The sequence below is a fragment of the Macaca fascicularis genome, chromosome 6 (assembly GCF_037993035.2).
Source record: "Macaca fascicularis isolate 582-1 chromosome 6, T2T-MFA8v1.1".
NCBI classification, from domain to species: domain Eukaryota; kingdom Metazoa; phylum Chordata; class Mammalia; order Primates; family Cercopithecidae; genus Macaca; species Macaca fascicularis.
Window position 1 is genome coordinate 138,875,507 of NC_088380.1, and position 18,616 is coordinate 138,894,122.

Sequence of the window (18,616 nt, forward strand, 5' to 3'; positions counted from 1 at the left end):
CTATGACAAGAACTGAGACAAAGACCAGGTATCCATATTTCATGTTATACCACAATGGCAGATGTTAATTGTATTTTAGCCTGGCTCATCTGGCCAATCTGCCTGCAAGAAGGCAGCAAGGCAGCTCCTAGCTACAGTTTCAGCAGCTATACCTCACAGCCCTTACACCATTAAATGGTCCCCATTTGTTGTGCTCTTGTTGAGCATGTGACTAAATCTCCTGTTTCCTAAAAATGGCTTAAGATATATTTTGCTAGTAGATATAAAATCAGAAAAAATGCACAAACCAGTTAGATTGATAGAGGTTGTTTATGTGCCTCACAGCCAAGAGAGATGTGCACCAAGGAGGAAATCATCAAATCTGACAATATGGAAAGCCTTTGAAACTGTTCTTTTCCTAAGCACGGTATTCAGCTGTGTCCTCTTGAACCCGTATCTATCAGGTCAACAGCTTTAGCCCATTCTGCATGATATTGGCGGTAGGTTTGTCATAAATAGCTCTTATTATTTTGAAATACATTCCATCAACACCTAGTTCATTGACAGTTTTTAGCATGAAGGGCTTTTGAATTTTGTCGAAGGCCTTTTCTGCATCTATTGAGATAATCACGCAGTTTTTGTCTTTGGTTCTGTTTACATGATGGACTACGTTCATTGATTTGCATATGTTGAAACAGCTTTGCATCCCAGGGATGAAGCCGACTTGATCGTGGCGGATGAGGTTTTTGATGTGCTGCTGGATTCAGTTTGCCAATATTTTATTGAGGATTTTCGCATCGATGCTCATCAGGGATATTGGTCTAAAATTCTCTTTCTTTGCTGTGTCTCTGCCAGGCTTTGGTATCAGGATGATGCTGGCCTCATAAAATGAGTTAGGGAGGATTCCTTCTTTTCTATTGATTGGAATAGTTTCAGAAGGAATGGTACCAGCTCCTCTTTGTACCTCTGGTAGAATTTGGCTGTGAATCTCTCTGGTCCTGGCCTTTTTTTGGTTGGTAGGCTATTAATTATTGCCTCAATTTCAGAGCCTGTTATTGGTGTATTCAGAGATTCAACTTCTTCCTGGTTTAGTCTTGGGAGGGTGTATGTGTCCAGGAATTTATCCATTTCTTCCAGAGTTTCAAGTTTATTTGCATAGAGGTGTTTATAGTATTCTCTGATGGTAGTTTGTATTTCTGTGGGATTGGTGGTGATACCCCTTTATCATTTTTTATGCCATCTATTTGATTCTTCTCTCTTTTCTTCTTTATTAGTCTTGCTAACGGTCTATCAATTTTGTTGATCTTTTCAAAAAACGAGCTCCTGGATTCATTGATTTTTTTTTGAAGGGATTTTATGTCTCTATCTCTTTCAGTTCTGCTCTGATCTTAGTTATTTCTTGCCTTCTGCTAGCTTTTGAATTTGTTTACTCTTGCTTCTCTAGTTCTTTTAACTGTGATGTTAAGGTGTCGATTTTAGATCTTTCCTGCTTTCTCTTGTGGGCATTTAGTGCTATAAATTTCCCTATACACACTGCTTTAAATGTGTTCCAGAGATTCTGGTACATTGTGTTTTTGTTCTCATTGTTTTCAAAGAACGTCTTTATTTCTGCCTGCATTTCATTATTTACCCAGTAGTCATTCAGGATCAGGTTGTTCAGTTTCCATGTAGTTGTATGGTTTTGAGTGAGTTTCTTAATCCTGAGTTCTAATTTGATTACACCGTGATCTGAGAGACAGTTTGTTGTGATTTCTGTTCTTTTACATTTGCTTAGGAGTGCTTTACTTCCAACGATGTGGTCAATTTTGGAATAAGTGTGATGTGGTGCTTGAGAAGAATGTATATTCTGTTGATTTGGGGTGGAGAGTTCTATAGATGTCTATTAGGTCTGCTTGGTGCAGATCTGAGTTCAAGTCCTGGATATCCTTGTTAACCTTCTGTCTCGTTGATCTGTCTAATATTGACAGTGGGGTGTTAAAGTCTCCCATTATTATTGTGTGGGAGTCTAACTCTCTTTGTAGGTCTCTAAGGACTTGCTTTATGAATCTGGGTGCTCCTGTATTGGTTGCATATATATTTGGGATAGTTAGTTCTTCTTGTTGAATTGATCCCTTTACCATTATGTAATGGCCTTCTTTGTCCCTTTTGATCTTTGTTGGTTTAAAGTCTGTTTTATCAGAGACTAGGATTGCAACCCCTGCTTTTATTTGCTTTCCATTTGCTTGGTAGATCTTCCTCCATCCCTTTATTTTGAGCCTATGTGTGTCTCTTCACATGAGATGGGTCTCCTGAATACAGCACACTGATTGGTCTTGACTCTTTATCCAATTTGCCAGTCTGTGTCTTTTAATTGGAGCATTTAGCCCATTTACATTTAAGGTTAATATTGTTATGTTTGAATTTGATCCTGTCAAAATGACGTTAGATGGTTATTTTGCCTGTTAGTTGATGCAGTTTCTTCATAGCATCGAAGGTCTTTACAATTTGGCATATTTTTGCAGTGACTGGTACCAATTGTTCCTCTCCATGTTTAGTGCTTCTAAATTAAACATGTAAGGCACGGCTGTTGGTGACAAAATCTCTCAGCATTTGCTTGTCTGTAAAGGATTTTATTTCTTCTTCACTTATGAAGCTTAGTTTGGCTTGATACAAAATTCTGGGTTGAAAATTCTTTTCTTTAAGAATGTTGAATATTGACCCCCACTCTCTTCTGGCTTGTAAGGTTTCTGCTGAGAGATCCACTGTTCGTCTGATGGGCTTCCCTATGTGGGTAACCCAGCCTTTCTCTCTGACTGCCCTTAACATTTTTTCCTTCATTTCAACCTTGGTGAATCTGACAATTATGTGTCTTGGGGTTGCTCTTCTAGAGGAGTATCTTTGTGGTGTTCTCTGTATTTCCTGAATTTGAATGTTGGCCTGCTTTGCTAGGTTGGGGAAGGTCTCCTGGATAAAAGCCTGAAGAGTGTTTTCCAACTTGGTTCCATTCTCCCCGTCACTTTCAGGTACACCAATCAAATGTAGATTTGGTCTTTTTACATAGTCCCATATTTCTTGGAGGATTTGTTCGTTTCCTTTTACTCTTTTTTCTCTAATCTTCTCGATTTATTTCATTAATTTGATCTTCAATCCCTGATACCCTTTCTTCCACTTGATCAAATCGGCTATTGAAGCTTGTGCATGCATCACAAAGTTCTTGTGCCATGGTTTTCAGCTCCATCAAGTCATTTAAGGTCTTCTCTGCACTGTTTATTCTAGTTAGCCATTTGTCTTATCTTTTTTCAAGGTTTTTAGCTTCCTTGAGATGGGTTAGAACATCCTTCTTTAGCTTGGAGAAGTTTGTTATTACCGACCTTCTGAAGCCTACTTCTGTTAGCTCATCAAAGTCATTCTCCACCAAGGTTTGTTCCGTTGCTGGCGAGGAGCTGCGATCCTTTGGAGGAGAAGAGGTGCTATGGTTTTTAGAATTTTCAGTTTTTCTGCTCTGGTTTCTCCCCATCTTTGTGGTTTTATCTACCTTTGGTCTTTGATGTTGGTGACCTACAGATGGGGCTTTGGTGTGGCTGTCCTTTTTGTTAATGTTGATGCTATTCCTTTTCTGTTCATCAGTTTTCCTTCTAACAGTGAGGTCCCTCAGCTGCAGGTCTCTTGGAGTTTGCTGGAGGTCTTCTCCAGATACTGTTTGCCTGGGTATCACCAGCAGAGGTTGCAGAACAGCAAATACTGCAGAACAGCCAATATTGCTGCCTGATCCTTCCTCTAGAAGCTTTGTCCCAGAGGGGCACCTGCCTGTATGAGGTGTCAGTCACCCCCTACTGGGAGGTGTCTCCCAGTTAGGATACACAGGGGTCAGGGACCCACTTGAAGAGGCAGTCTGTCTGTTCTCCAAGCTCAAACACCATACTGGGAGAACCACTGCTCTCTTCAGAGCTGTCAGACAGGGACGTTTAAATCTGCAGAAGTTTCTGCTGCCTTTTGTTCAGCTATGCCCTGCCCCCAGAGGTGGAGACTACAGAGGCAGCCAGCCTCACTGAGCTGTGATGGGCTCCACCCAGGTCGAGTTTCCACAGTCACTTTGTTTACCTACCCAAACCTCAGCAATGGCAGATACCCCTCCCCATGCCAGGTTGCTGCCTCGCAGGTCAATCTCAGACTGTTGCACTAGCAGTGAGCAAGGCTCACTAGCACTGAGCCAGGTACGGCTTATAATCTCCTGGTGTGCTGTTTGCTAAGACCTTTGGAAAAGTGCAATATTTGGGCGAGAGTGTCCCGTTTTTCCAGGTACCATCTGTCACGGCCTCCCTTGGCTAGGAAAGGGAAATTCCCTGACTCCTTGCACTTCCCAGGTGAGGCAGTGCCCCGCCCTGCTTTGGCTCACCCTCCATGAGCTGCACCCACTGTCCAACCAATCCCAATGAGATGAACCAGGTACCTCAGTTGGAAATGCAGAAATCACCCGTCTTCTGCGCCGATCACACTGGGAGCTGCAGACCAGAGCTATTCCTATTCGGCCATCTTAGAATGGAATCCTCAATGAGATATTTTAAGAAGTTAAAAAATAATTGTAACGAGCATCTGAAAGAACAAATATGTAATATGTTTAAGAAATTTTTGGAAAAGATCAGTGATAAGGGGAAATGTTCTCTCAAATATATAAAAACACACAATGATTACTCTGGGTTTCCTGGAAAACACACACACACACATACACAGAGGAAAGATAAATCTATCAACAAAATAGAAGAGGTATGGCAGAAACAGACCCAAGTGTTGAAAAAATTGTAACATATGATAAAGGTGAATTATAAATTATCAAGAAAATGATACATTGTTGAAGACTGGTGCTGGGACAATTGACAAGCTAAAAAACTGGTAAAAATGGAAAAACTGGGGGAATAAATAGTATCTTACCATAAATCACACACCAAATTAATTCCTGATCAACTAAAGAGCCAAATGTAATAAATGTAAATAAAATAGAGCCAAGAATAAATAAATCAAAAGCTAGAAGAAAATATAGGTGATACTTAATTTTAAGATGAATAGGAAATTGAAGATAAGATGTATTTTACTATAAACTTTTAAATAATTCTGTACAACAGAAAATCTTAAAATTAACACAAGTTGGAAAAATATTAACAAAAATATATTGGACAAAATTACCATCCTTTGTACATAATCATCAATTTTTTTTAATGCTCAGTAATACTGCAGTTAAAGCAAATAGTGCTAAGTACATAGTCTTTGGAGACAAGTGTTCCAGGACCTGACACTGGGTGTGTCCCTTCTCTATCAACTGTGTGACCTCGAGCAAGTTATAATCTTCCCTAAAACTCAGCTTCTTCATCTGTAAAGAGGGATGATAACAGTCCCCTTTGGGTGGATATTACATGAGACAATGCATACTGTGTTTGGCTCCATACCTGGCAAAGATGTCCACATTTTCACTATCTCTCATCTTACTCATGTCCTCATACCCCTTCTTGGCAAGCTTAAATTCCATGCTTAATCATCATAATCAACTTCCTTGCCCCTTTCTTATCTGCCTTGCTTTTGGGGGAACTATAAAGCTGGTTAAATCTAACCTCCCTCCTACTTCTTTCTAGCACCTGCATAGCCAAATGTAGATGGAAAATATATTCCATCTGACTGGTTTCACTTTAAACTGACCATCAGTGACTTCAAGAGGATCCTAATTGTCCTGGTTCATTCTCTATCCTGGAGGACCTTCTTTCTCTTCAGAACTCCATCACCTCCTCCCCCATGCTCACCCTCAGCTGTGCCTTGGCTTCCTATTTCACCTAGAAAATAGAAGCAATGGAGGGAACCTCTACAAGCACCATAATACAACAGCCTAACTCCATCTGTACCCACACACTCTGTCTTTTCTCCTGTTTCTCCTGAATGGTCTCTCCTCCCCACTGGAGTGCAGTGGCTCACTGCAACCTCTGCCTCGGTTCAAACGATTCTCATGCCTCAACCTCCCAAGTAGCTAAGATTACAGGCATGCACCACCATACCCAGCTAATTTTTGTATTTTTGGTAGAGACAGGTTTTTGCCGTGTTGGCCATGCTAGTATTGAACTCCTGGGCTCAAGTGAGTGGCCTGCCTCGACCTCCCAAAGTGCTGGGATTATAGGTGTGAGCCACCACGCCCGGCCCCAGCCTTATATACTCCTTACCCGCCCTGCCTCCTACTCCTTTACCAACTCAAAGATGTTGCTCTAGCAATTCTCCTGATTCCTCCATCATAAATCTTTTCCCTCTCTACTGGATCTTTCCCATTCAGTATGCAAACAGGCTGTAAAAGCTCTCTCTCGATCCAGTTTCTGCTGTCAGCTCCTGCCCCATATCTCCCTGTCCCTTAGCAGCAAAACTCCTTGGAAGATTGCTATATCTACTTGCTACTTTTAACTTTGTTCTTTCAATTTTCACTTGGCCCCACTACAATTAAGCTTTAGCCCTCACCTTTCACCAGAGCACCTCTATCAAGGTCCCCAGTGACCTGCATGTTTCTGAATTCAATAGTTGATTCATAGTCCTCCTCTTACCTGACCTCTCAAGGCATGTGACAAACTCATTTCTCTTTCATCCTTGAACTGCTTTCTACAACATGACACTTGTGCCGGGCATGGTGGCACACACCTGTAGTCCCAGCTACTTGGGAGGCTGAGGCAAGAAAAACACTTGAACCCAGAAGGCAGAGGTTATAGTGAGCCGAGATTGTGTCACTGCACTCCAGCCTAGGTGACAGAGTGAGACTCTGTATCAAAAAAACCAACAAAAATGACACTTGCTTGGTTTTCCTCTTACCTTGTTGGCTGCTCTTTAACCATCTAGTGTGCTGGTTTTTCTTCATCTCCGCTACTGCCTAAAATTGGAGCACCCAGAACTTAGTCTTCGGTCCTCTTCCTTTTTAAAAAAATTCAGTCTCATGGTTTAAATATCATCTCTGCATTGATGAACACCAATACATAGAGAGAAGTGAACTCCAGGCTCACATAATAACTGCCCACTCGATATCCTCACTTGGATACGTAATAGGTGTCTCAAACATAACATGTCAAATTTAGCTCCTAATTTCATCCCAAATCTGCTTTTCCTGAAGTCCTTCCCAACTCAGAAAATGGGAACTTTATTTTCCTGGCTGCTCTTCCTCTCATACTCCACATCCAATCTGTCAATAAAGTCTTTTGCCATAATTTCAACATATGTAGAATCCAGTTTCTTGCCTGTATTCTGTTAGCCCCCAGCCAATCCTTCCTCATTAAGGCTGCTCCTACGCCCCTTCAATCTACTCTCAGCATAGTAGTCAGAGCTATCTCAATTATATCATGTTACTTTTCTGCTCAAAACCTTCCAATCGCTTCCCATCTCAGTCAGATTTTTTAAAAGCCCAAGTCCTTACAATGGTCCATAAGTCGAATGATTACACGTCAGAGTTTGTCCAGGACAGCCCTGGCTTCTCTCCACTGAATTAGTATTAATTTTTTTTTTTTTTTTTTTTTTTTTTTTTGAGACGGAATCTCACTCTGTTGCCAGGCTGGAGTACAGTGGCATGATCTCGGCTCACTGCAACCTCCGACTCCCTGGTTCAAGTGATTCTCCTGCCTCAGCCTCCCGAGTAGCTGGGATTACAGGCATGTGCCACCATGCCCAGCTAAATTTTTTTTTTTTTTAGTAGAGACGGGGTTTCCCCATGTTGGCCAGGATGGTCTCAATCTCCTGACCTCGTGATCTGCCCGCCTCGGCCTCCCAAAGTACTGGGATTACAAGCGTGAGCCACCGCGCCCAGCCCTAGTGTTAATTATTAATAACCCTCACCTCCACCTTTCATTCTAGAAGTCTTCCAGTTTGGATGACAAATTATATATGGCAATAACCTACAGGTCACATTTGACAGTTTACTTTAAAAGTAAACAGCTTCCAAATTAACCCATCTTGGGAAGGTCTTGTGATTCATGGTGATACCTTGTCCTGAGTAAGGAATCTTATGAGTTCCTCAAATTGTTGATGTACTGATCAATGCACCACCTACTGACACTGAAAAGGACACTGATTTATTTCTGAGTCATAAGGTTTTACTGATTGTCTTGCATGTAGACATTTTAGTCTTCATGTTGCAAACTGTAGCCAATTATTGTAACCTTTGTATTGTACCCTCCAATGAAAAAGGAAAACTCCTGTACGAAGAGTCCCCCTCCTTTCTTCTAACTTTCCTATTAAAGCTTTCCAACTTGTAACAGACTCCAGAACACTCTCAACTTTGTTGGTATGTTTTCCTAGGCTTACCCTCACATTTGGCTTACAATAAACCTTTATCAAATCATTTCTGCCTCAACAGCCTTAATTTCACTTGACAGTGGTCACCCAGTTTATAGGGCCCTACTCTAATCTTCATGCCCTCCTTTAGCTCACTGACTTCATCTCTTATTACTCTCTCCATTGCTTTCTTCATTAAGGCTACCAAGGCTTTGCTATTCTTTGAACATACTAGACATGCTTCTCTATTAGATATGTGTTCCCTCTTCCTAGGAATGCTCTTCCCAGCTATCTACATAGCTTGCTCTCTTACTTCCTTCATGTCTTGGCCTAAATGCCACCTTCTTAATAAACCCTTATCTGATCACACTATTTAAAATTGTATCCTGTTCTCTCTCTGAACTAACTTTATGCATCCCTGCTTCATTTTTCTCCATGGGACTTACCACTCTCTGACATCCTGACTAATTTACTTCTTTGTTGCATTTATTGTCCTTCTTCCTCCACTAGACTGTTAAGTTCCATGAGGAGCACTTCTGTATTCCCAGAAGTTAGAATAGTGCTTGGCTGGTCAAATGGTTGTAACCAGAATGCTGATGGTGATATGGAAAGTGAAGGCGTGGTTGACGAGGTCTCAGATGGAAATGAGGAACCTAGAAATGGAGTAAAGGTCACCCTCATTATGCCCTAGCAAAGAACTTGGCTGCACCTTGTTCATGCTGTAGGGACCTATGAAAGTTTGAACTTCAGAGTGACAACCTAGGGTATCTGGCAGAGGAAATTTCTAAGCAGCAAAGTGTTCAAGAAGCGACATGGCTGCATCTAACTGCCTAACTCAGATGTAAGAGCAAAAAAATGACTTAAAGTTAGAAGTTATATTTAAAGGGGAAGCAGAGTGTAAAAGTTTAGAAAATTTGCAGCCTGGCCATGTGACAGAGAAAGTAGTATTTTCAGTAGAGGAATTCTAGCAGGCTGTGGGGCAACCACTTGCTAGAGAAATTTGAGTAACTAAAAGAGAGCCAGGTACTAATAGCTAAGACAATGGGAAAAAGGCCTTGAAGGCATTTCAGAGATCTAAGGGGCAGCCCTTGCCATCACAGGCACAGGCCCAGAGACCTAGGAGGGAAGAATCGTTTTGTGGGCCAGGCCTAGGGCCCCACGGCTCTGCACAGCCTCCTTGGGACAGTGCTCCCCACATCCAGACTGTTCCAGCTCCAGCTGTGGCTCAAGCGGCCCCAGGCACAGCTCAGGCTGCTGCTCCAAAGGACACAAGCCATATGCTTTGGCAGCTTCCATGTGGTGTTAAGCCTGCAGGCATGCAGACTGTAAGAGTGAAGGAGGCTTGGCAGCCTCTACCTAGATTTCAGAGGATGTATGAGAAAGCCAGGGTGCCCAGCAGGCAGAAGCCTGCTGCAGGGGTGGAACCCTCACAGAGAACCTCTACTAGGGCAGTTTGGAGGGGAAATGTGGGGTTGGAGGCTCCACACAGTCTCCACTGGGGAACTGCCTGGTGGAGCTGTGAGAAAGGGGTCACCACCCTCCAGACCTAAGAATGATAGATCCACTGACAGCTTGCACCCTGTGCCTGGAAAAGCCACAGGCGCTCAACTCCAGCCCATAAGAGCAGCTGTAGAGGCCGTACTATGCAAACTACAGGGGCGGAGCTTCCCAAGGCCTTGGGAGCCCACTCCTTGCACCAGTGAGCCCTGGATATGGGACATGGAGTCAAAGGAGATTACTTTGGAGCTTTATAATTTAATAATTGCCCTGCTGGGTTTTGAATTTGTATGGAGCTTGTAGCCCCTTTCTTTTGGCCAATTTCTCTTTTGGAATGGGCATGTTTCCCCAATGCCTATACATCCATTGTAACTTGGAAGTAAATAGCTTGTTTTTGATTTTATAGGCTCATAGGTGGAAGAGACTTGCCTTGTCTCAGATGAGACTTTGAATTTTGGGCTTTTCAGTTAACACTGGAATGAGTTAAGACTTTGGTGAACTCTTGGGAAGGCATGATTGTATTCTGCAACTTGAGAAGGACATGAGATTTGGGAGGGCCAGGGGCAAAATGATATAGTCTGGATATTTATCCCTGTCCAAATCGCATGTGGAAATTTAATCTCCAGTGCTGGAGGTGGGGCCTGGTGGGAGGTGTTTTGGTCATGGGGGCAGATCCCTCACACCTTGTAGCTATCCCCATCATAATAAGTGAGTTCTTGAGAAATCTGGTTGTTTAAGGGTGTGGCACCTCCCCCCACCCTTGCTCCTGTCTTTACCAGGTGACACACCTGCTCCACCTTCACCTTCCAGCATGAGTAAAAGCTCCCTGAGGCCTCCCTAGAAGCTGAGCAGATGCCTAGCGCCACACTTCCTATACAGTCTGTGAAATCGTGAGTCAACTAAACCTCTTTTCTTAATAAATTACCCAGTCTCAGGTATTTCTTTATAGTAATGCAAGAATGGCCTAACACACACTGGTTCTACAAAAAAAAAAAAAGAAAAAAAATTAATTAATTTTAAAAAATTAGCAGAGTGTGGTAGTATGTGCCTGTAATCCTAAGTTCTTGGGAGGCTGAGATGGGAGGATCCCTTGAACCCAGGAGTTTGGGGTTGCAGAGTCATGATCATGCCACTGCACTCCAGCCTGGGGCACAGAGTGAGACGCTGTATTTAAAAATGTAACATAATAAAATAATAAAATAAACCAGTATATGAGTATTAACCAAAGAATGAGTGAATAAATGAATGAATAAACTGAGTTTTAAAAGCGTGAAAAATAGCCAGGTGTGATGGCTTATGCCTGTAACAACAGCACTTTGGGAGGCCAAGGCAGGAGGATCACCTGAAGCCAGGAGTTTGAGATCAGCCTACCAGCCTGGGCAACAGAGCAAGACTTCATCTCTTTAAAAAAAAAAATAAACATATATATGTATGTAACAGCAGGGGGCCAGGGTGGTGGTGGGGAGGCATGAGAAAAAGACCAGAAGAAAGTAGGCTCAGCTGGGCGCAGTGGCTCATGCCTATAATCCCAACATTTCAGGAGGCTAAGGTGGGCAGATCACCCAAAGTTAGGAGTTGGAGACCAACCTGGCCAATATGGTGAAACCCCTATCTCTACTAAAAATACAAAAAAATTAGCTGGGCCTGGTGGCACCTGTCTGTAGTCACAGCTACTCAGGAGGTTGAGGCAGGAAAATCGCTTGAACCTGGGAGGTGGAGATTGCAGTGAGCCAATATCACACTGCACTACAGCCTGGGCAAAGAGAGCAAAACTGTCTCAAAAAAAAAAAAAAAAGCCGGGTGCATTGGCTCATGCCTGTAATCCCAACACTTTGGAAGGCTGAGGAGGGCAGATCACATGAGGTCAGGAGTTTGAGACCAGCCTGGCCAACATGGCAAAACCCCATCTCTACTACAAATACAAAAATTAGCAGGGCATGGTGGTGGATGCCTGTAATCCCAGCTACTCGGGAGGCTGAGACAGGAGAATTGCTTGAACCCGGGAGGCAGAGGTTCCAGTGAGCCAAGATCGTGCCATTGCACTCCAGCCTGGGTGACACAGCAAGACTCCATCTCAAAAAAAGAAAAGAAAAGAAAAGAAAAGAAAGAAAGAAAGAAGGCTAAGGTATGTTTGGATAGTCAGATTATAGATGACTTCTGTTTTATTTTTTCCAGATTTCCATACTTTACAAATGCTTCACATATTACTTTTATAATCATAAAGAAGTTAAAAAATAAAACTTACTGAGTGTCGACTAAGTGCCAGGTCTTCAGAAGCATAGATGAAGAGCATGAAGAATGCAAATTCATGCATCAGGCTGGGCATGGTGGCTCACGCCAGTGATCCCAGCCCTTTGAGAGGCCAAGGCAGGTGGATCACTTGAGGTCAGGAGCTCAAGACCAGCCTGGCCAACACAGTGAAACCCCGTCTCTACTAAAAAAATACACAATTTAGCCAGGCATGGTAGCGGGTGCCTGTAATCCCAGCTACTTGAGAGGCCGAGGCAGGAGAATCACTTGAACCAGGGAGGCAGAGGTTGCATTGAGCCAAGATCACACCACTGCACTCTAGCCTGGGTGACAGAGTAGGACTCTGTCTCAAAAAAAAAAAAAAAAAAAAAGTATTGCATCAGTGGGCTTAGTCTAGCCTGGTTATAAACTCCTGCTTGTGGCCTCAGCAACTTGCCTAGTGCTCCCCTGGGCCTAAGCCCTGTGGGGCTGAAACCCAGGTCAAAGTCATGTTCTCCAATCTAGAGCTGGGTGTCTCTCCCACTTCCTTTGAGCAGCAATCACCTTTACCCTGATTTGGACCAAGCCAAGCTTGCTATGCTGAGGTAACTTAGCTTATCACCAAGGTTATATTTAACAGACTGCTGAAAGGATTATAAAAGATTATGAGGATTTGAACTATCACCCAATGCCTCTGTCTGTTGGCACAGACAAGTCTAAAGCTTGATTTTGTGAACCTTGAGATGATCTTCCTCCAGCACTGCAAATTTAATCCTTCTCATTTAAAACTCCCATTCTAATGCCCCGCTGTGCTCCTGTCCCTGCAGAGCCCTCCAGCTCACCCTCCTGCAGTTGTCTTCCCTGCAACTGAGTCCTCTGCAACACATATTCCATTGTAGACAAGCAACTCTCCTCTTTCAAGTACATCCCTGGCTGTTCTCTCCATCTCCTTTCCTTGAAAGAGATCTGGCATCCTTCTGAGCACTCCACTTGCCTCATGGCTCTGTCTCTCAAGTGAAGGCTACTCATTTTGAACTATCCATGATTTTGAAAGCCAAGAGCTGAGCAGGCTCTCAGCATTCTTCTTGCTTCCCACTGCCATTTCTAAATCATAACTCCTTCACCTTCACATACATAAAAGACCTGCTCAGGTTTGTGCTGTGCCCTCCTGGTTGCTGTTACCAACATCTGCCTGGTTGGTGATCCACATTCTGTGAGCTCTCTGACACCCAGCCCAAGGTGCTGGTGACTTTTGTGCTCAGGAAGATGAGTAGTGCTATACCTTAGCCTTGCAGTACTTGACCTTCACCTATACTTCACACTCTTGCTGCTGAGGACACACCCTGGGCCACTCATCAGTCACAACAGCTCCATCTCATTCTAGGACCTTTTGTTTTTCTCCCAATCCTTCAGCTCTCATCTGATATCATTTCCTTTCCCTTCCAGTTTATACCTTGTGATCCCTCCAGCCCATTCATACTCTTGCCACTACCCCAGTCCTTTTGTTTACTAGTCTTGCAAAGTCTAAGCTCACATTTTACTCTTTTTTTTTTTTTTTTTTTTTTTTTTGAGACGGAGTCTCGCTCTGTCGCCCAGGCTGGAGTGCAGTGGCCAAATCTCAGCTCACTGCAAGCTCCGCCTCCCGGGTTCGGGCCATTCTCCTGCCTCAGCCTCCTGAGTAGCTGGGACTACAGGCGCCCGCCACCTCGCCCGGCTAGTTTTTTTTTTGTATTTTTTAGTAGAGACGGGGTTTCACCGTGTTAGCCAGGATGGTCTCGATCTCCTGACCTAGTGATCCGCCCGTCTCGGCCTCCCAAAGTGCTGAGATTACAGGCTTGAGCCACCGCGCCCGGCCACCATTTTACTCTTGACTCTCAATCCAGGATGCTGACTTAAGATACAAGAGAGAAGGGGGACTGTTGATGGGTGCGAGGAAATGTGGGTTGAGAGAGTAACAAGTGGGCTGAGGGTCCAATTGTGATTGGAAATGTAAATGTGTCGAGACACCAACTCACATGGTTGTGTGATTTCCTCCACTGACCCAGGGTAGGAGTACAGTGACCAAATGGTAGGATTTGGGGCCTTGCAGTAGAGGTGAATGGAACGACAAGACAATGAAGGAACTGAGATAGACTGAAGCAAAGGACCATAGTAGTATCTAAATTGAAGAGGAAAGGGAGTAAAAGCATAACTTCTGTTGGGCCTAGTGTGTATATTGTATCCATCTACTTTCTTTTTCTTTATTTGGGGTGTATGGGAACCTGGCACAGTGTTAATAAGACCCAGAGTGTTCAGAAGAGAATGCAAGCCAGGCTAACGAAGGTGGCAGGTATAGCACCATCTCTCCCACACACAAATGTGACTGCGGTGACATGGAGATCTAAAATGATCTAATGCAGCCAGTTGATAAGGGCTCAGGGCTAGATTTCATCTTTCAGGGTAATGAGTTGTAGCATCAGTAATTGAGAGTGCAGGCTTGAAGGCAGGGGGCTACTCTCCAAGAACCCCAGGGGATTCCTGAAACCTCAGATAGTACTGAACACTATATATACTAGGTTTTTTCCTATACATACATACCTAAAATAAAATTTAAGTTATATTATGCAGAGTAAGAGATTAATAATAATAGCTAATAAAATAGAATGATTGTAACAATGTGCTGTAATAAAAGTCATGCAAATGTGCATCTCTCTCTCTCAGAATATTTTATTTTACTGTACTCACCTATTTGGTTTACCCAGTTGGCCGTAGGTAACTGAAACTGCAGAAAACAAAACTGTGGATAAAGGGGTATTAGGGTTTTCCAAAGAAACCCAACTAATAGGATTACAGATATATGTATATATCAATAGGAGGAGACTTACTATGTGAACTGGCTTATGTGATTACAGAGGCTAAGAAGTCCCATGACATGCTATCTGCAAACTGGAGAACCAGGAAAGGTGATGGTGTAATTCAGTCCAAGTCTGAAGGACTGAGGGGAAAAGGGTAAGGTGTAAGTCCCAGAGTTGGAAGATTCAAGAACAAGGAGCTCTGATTTCCTGAAGGCAGGAGAAAATGGATGTCCCAGCTCAAGAAGAGAGAGAACGAGAGAATTTGCCCTTCCTATGCCTTAAAAAAATTATTTTTAAAGAGAAAGGTGTTGCTATGTTGCCCTGGCTGGCCTCAAACTCCTAGGCTCGAGCATCTTCCTGCCACAGCCTTCCAAGTAGCTGGAACTATAGGCACATCCTCTGCCTTTTTGTTCTATGTAAGCAGGAGCCTTCAGTGGATTGGATAATGCCTGACCACATTGGTGAGGGCAGACCATATTTGCTCCGTCTAGTGATTCGAATGCTTGTGAACCTCTCTGGACACATCCTCACAGACACGACCACAAATAATGTTTTACTAGCTATCTCATAAAATTAACCATCATGCAGACAGACCAGGGCTCTAATATGGACCTACCACATGCTAACTATAGCAACTGGGTAAATTACTTTACTTCTCTTTTGTTTCTTTGTCTGTAAAGTGAAGACAAGAATATCAGTCACGTAGAGCTATTGTGAGGATGAAATGAGGTCATGCGCTATTGTTAGTATTATTCTTGCAATAATACAATAGCAGAGCAAATTGATACTTGCCCAGGACCTCCTAATTTCCACCTTAACCTGGCACCTAGCTTAGAAGAACACATTAACATAGTTAATAACTTATATTATCCAAATTTAACTCAGCCAAGACCTCCTGATCTCCTTCGATGGAATTTTACTCTAAGATGACTGTATTCCCTAGGGAAACCTATGTGTTCCTATGTGACTTCTCTCCTGGGTGATTCTGTCCAGACCCATGGCCTTAAATACCATCTATATGTGGATGATTCCTTAATTTATATCTCATTCTGATCTCTTTTATGACCTTCAGACTCATATATCCAGCTGTGTATTTGACATTTTGACTTGGATGTCTAATAGATATCCCAAAATTGCATTCAAAATAAAACTCTTGCACATGCAACAAAAGAAACAATATAAAAATTGGACTACATCAAAAATGTAAAACTTCTGTGTATAAAAGGATATAATCAATAGTGAAAAGGCATGGAATGGGAGAAAATATTTGCAAATCATATATCTGATAAGTGGTTCAGATCCCAAATATATAAAGAACTCCTGCAATTCAACAACAACAAAAAACCTGATTTCAAAATGGGCAAAAGACTTGAGTAGACATTTCTCCAAAGAAAATACATAAATTGCCAATAAGCACATGAAAAGATGCTCAACATAATTAATCATTAGGGAAATGCAAATCAAATCACAATGAAATACCACTTTATACCCATTAGGATAGTTTCTCTAAAAAAAACAAAAACAAACAAAACAACAACAACAAAACCACAGAAAATAACAAGTATTGGTGAGGACGTGGAGAAACTGGAACTGTTGTGCACTGTTGGTGGGAATGTGAAACGGTACAGCTATCGGGGAAAACAGTATGGCAATTCCTTAAAAAAATTAAACATACAATTACCACATTATCCAGTAATTCCACTTCTGGGTATATACCCAAAGAATTAAAAGCAAGTACTCAAACATATACTTGTACATATACATTCACAGCAGCATTAGTCACAATAGTCTAAAGATGGAAGCAACCCAAGTGTCCATCAATGGATGAATGGGTAAACAAAATGTAGTATACGCATATAATGGCATATTATTCAGTCTTCAAAAGGAAGGAAATTCTGACATATGCTACAACATGGATGAACCTTGAAGACATTATGCTAAGTGACATAAAAGCGAGTCACAAAAGGACAAATACTATGTGATTCCACTCTATGAAAGTAGTCAAATTCATAGGGACTTCTGTATTATAGAATGGTTTTCAGGGGCTAGGGTAAGGAGGGGAGTGGGGAGTTATTGTTTAGTAGGTACAGTGTTTCAATTTTGCAAGATGAAAAGAGCTCTCTACAGACGGAGGATGGTGATGGTTGCACAATGTGAATGTACTTAATGCACTTAAGAGTGGTTAAAATGGTAAATTTAATGTTACGTGTATTTCACCACAGTTTTTAAAAAGCAAAAAATAAATATAAAAAGCTCTTAATTTCCCAAACCCCCACCCCACCAAATCTCCCCATTTCAAAAACAAACATGAAAAGCTACAAAATTGCTCAGGCTAAAAATTCAGGAATCATTCTTAATTTCCTTCCTTCATGCCCATATCCAATAGCAAATCATGTCACCTTTTTCTTCCAAAAATATTCTGAATTTATCCATTTATCTCTTCCATAGTTACCACTCTCCTTCAGGCCATCATAAGCTCTTGCCTATAATGCTGCAATGCTTTCTAATCAGTCAACCTGCTTTCATTCTTGTCCTCTACAGTCCCTTCTCTATATAGCAGCCAGAATGTTCCTTTTATGCTAGAAATAAGACCTGATGCTTTTCTCTGCTTGAAAATACTCTGATAGGCCAGGCACAGTGGCCCATGCCTATAATCCCAGCACTTTGGGAGGCCAAAGTGGGCAGAGTTCAAGACCAGCCTGGGCAACATGGCAAAATCCCATCTCTACAAAAAATACAAAAATTAGCCAGGTGTGGTGCGTGTAGTCCCAGCTACTGGGGAGGCTGAGGTGTGAGGATCGCTTGAGCCCAGGAGGCAGAGGTTGCAGAGAGTCGAGATCATGCCACTGCACTCCAGCCTGGGTGACAGTGAGACCCTGTCTCAAAGAAAAAAAAGAAAAAGAAAAAGAAAAAAAGAAAATATTCTGGTAATGATGCACCTAGAATAAAATCCAAACTCCTTGCCACTATCTACAAGGCACTAGACAATCTGGCTTCCATAAAAACTGGCCTCCTGCCAATGTCGCTGACTTATGTTCCAACACTACTTACTTTGATCACTATGTTCTAGTCACGCTGGTCTTCCCTCTGTTACTTAGTCACCCTGAGCACATCTCTTACCTCACAGTCTTTGTACTTGCTGCTCTTCTGCTTAGTACACCTGCTTCCCAGATCTTCACATGACAGATTCCTTCTTACCCTTTGCCTCTCAGCTCAGACATCACCTTCTCAGAAACATGTTCACTTACCATTCATCTAAAGCAGCTACCCAATGACTGTCATTCTATACCATTACTCTCTTTTCTTTCTCCTTGGCACTTACCACTACTTGACATTTGTATTTATTTGTACAAGTTTATTGTCAGCCTCTCCATCCTCCAAGTAAAATGTGAGTGCCATGAGAACAGATAGCTTGTTTCTTTCCTCAATTCCCAGAACTCAGAACAGTGTTTGGCACACATCAGTCTATTCATATGTTTGCCAAATGAGCGAAGAAGTGAAAACCACTAGTGACCCAATTGTCCTGCCATGTCATATATATACACAAAACTCTTTTGGGAAAACTCATATTTCTATGTTGGCCCTCACTAATGTCTTTCCATCTAGTCTAGAATGCAATAACCAGTCTTTAAAATGTAAGCAGCATATTTCACATTTCATTTTTGCAGGTATCTCTGAAGGGAATGAATTTACATTTCTACTATTGCAAATAGGATGGTCAAGTTTGTTGCAATGCACAACTTTTTCTGCGAAATTCAAAAACTGTCCTGTACCTCTTGAAGCCAAATGGTGAGGTTTCACATTGGAAATTACACTCA

General features: G+C 42.3%; 1 long non-coding RNA gene across 2 annotated transcripts; it reads right to left on the bottom strand.

The window, feature by feature from the left end:
• Window positions 1-293: 293 nt before the first annotated feature.
• LOC135971420 (uncharacterized) lies at window positions 294-6,928 on the bottom strand. 2 transcript variants are annotated; one of them, XR_012414066.1, is made up of 3 exons: window positions 6,790-6,928; window positions 4,409-4,551; window positions 294-3,662 (listed from the first exon to the last, which is right to left on the bottom strand). It is a non-coding gene; the product is annotated as an uncharacterized lncRNA (long non-coding RNA). The 2 variants fall into 2 exon arrangements; XR_012414067.1 differs by having other exon boundaries at window positions 1,238-3,409.
• Between the last annotated feature and the right edge of the window lie 11,688 nt (window positions 6,929-18,616).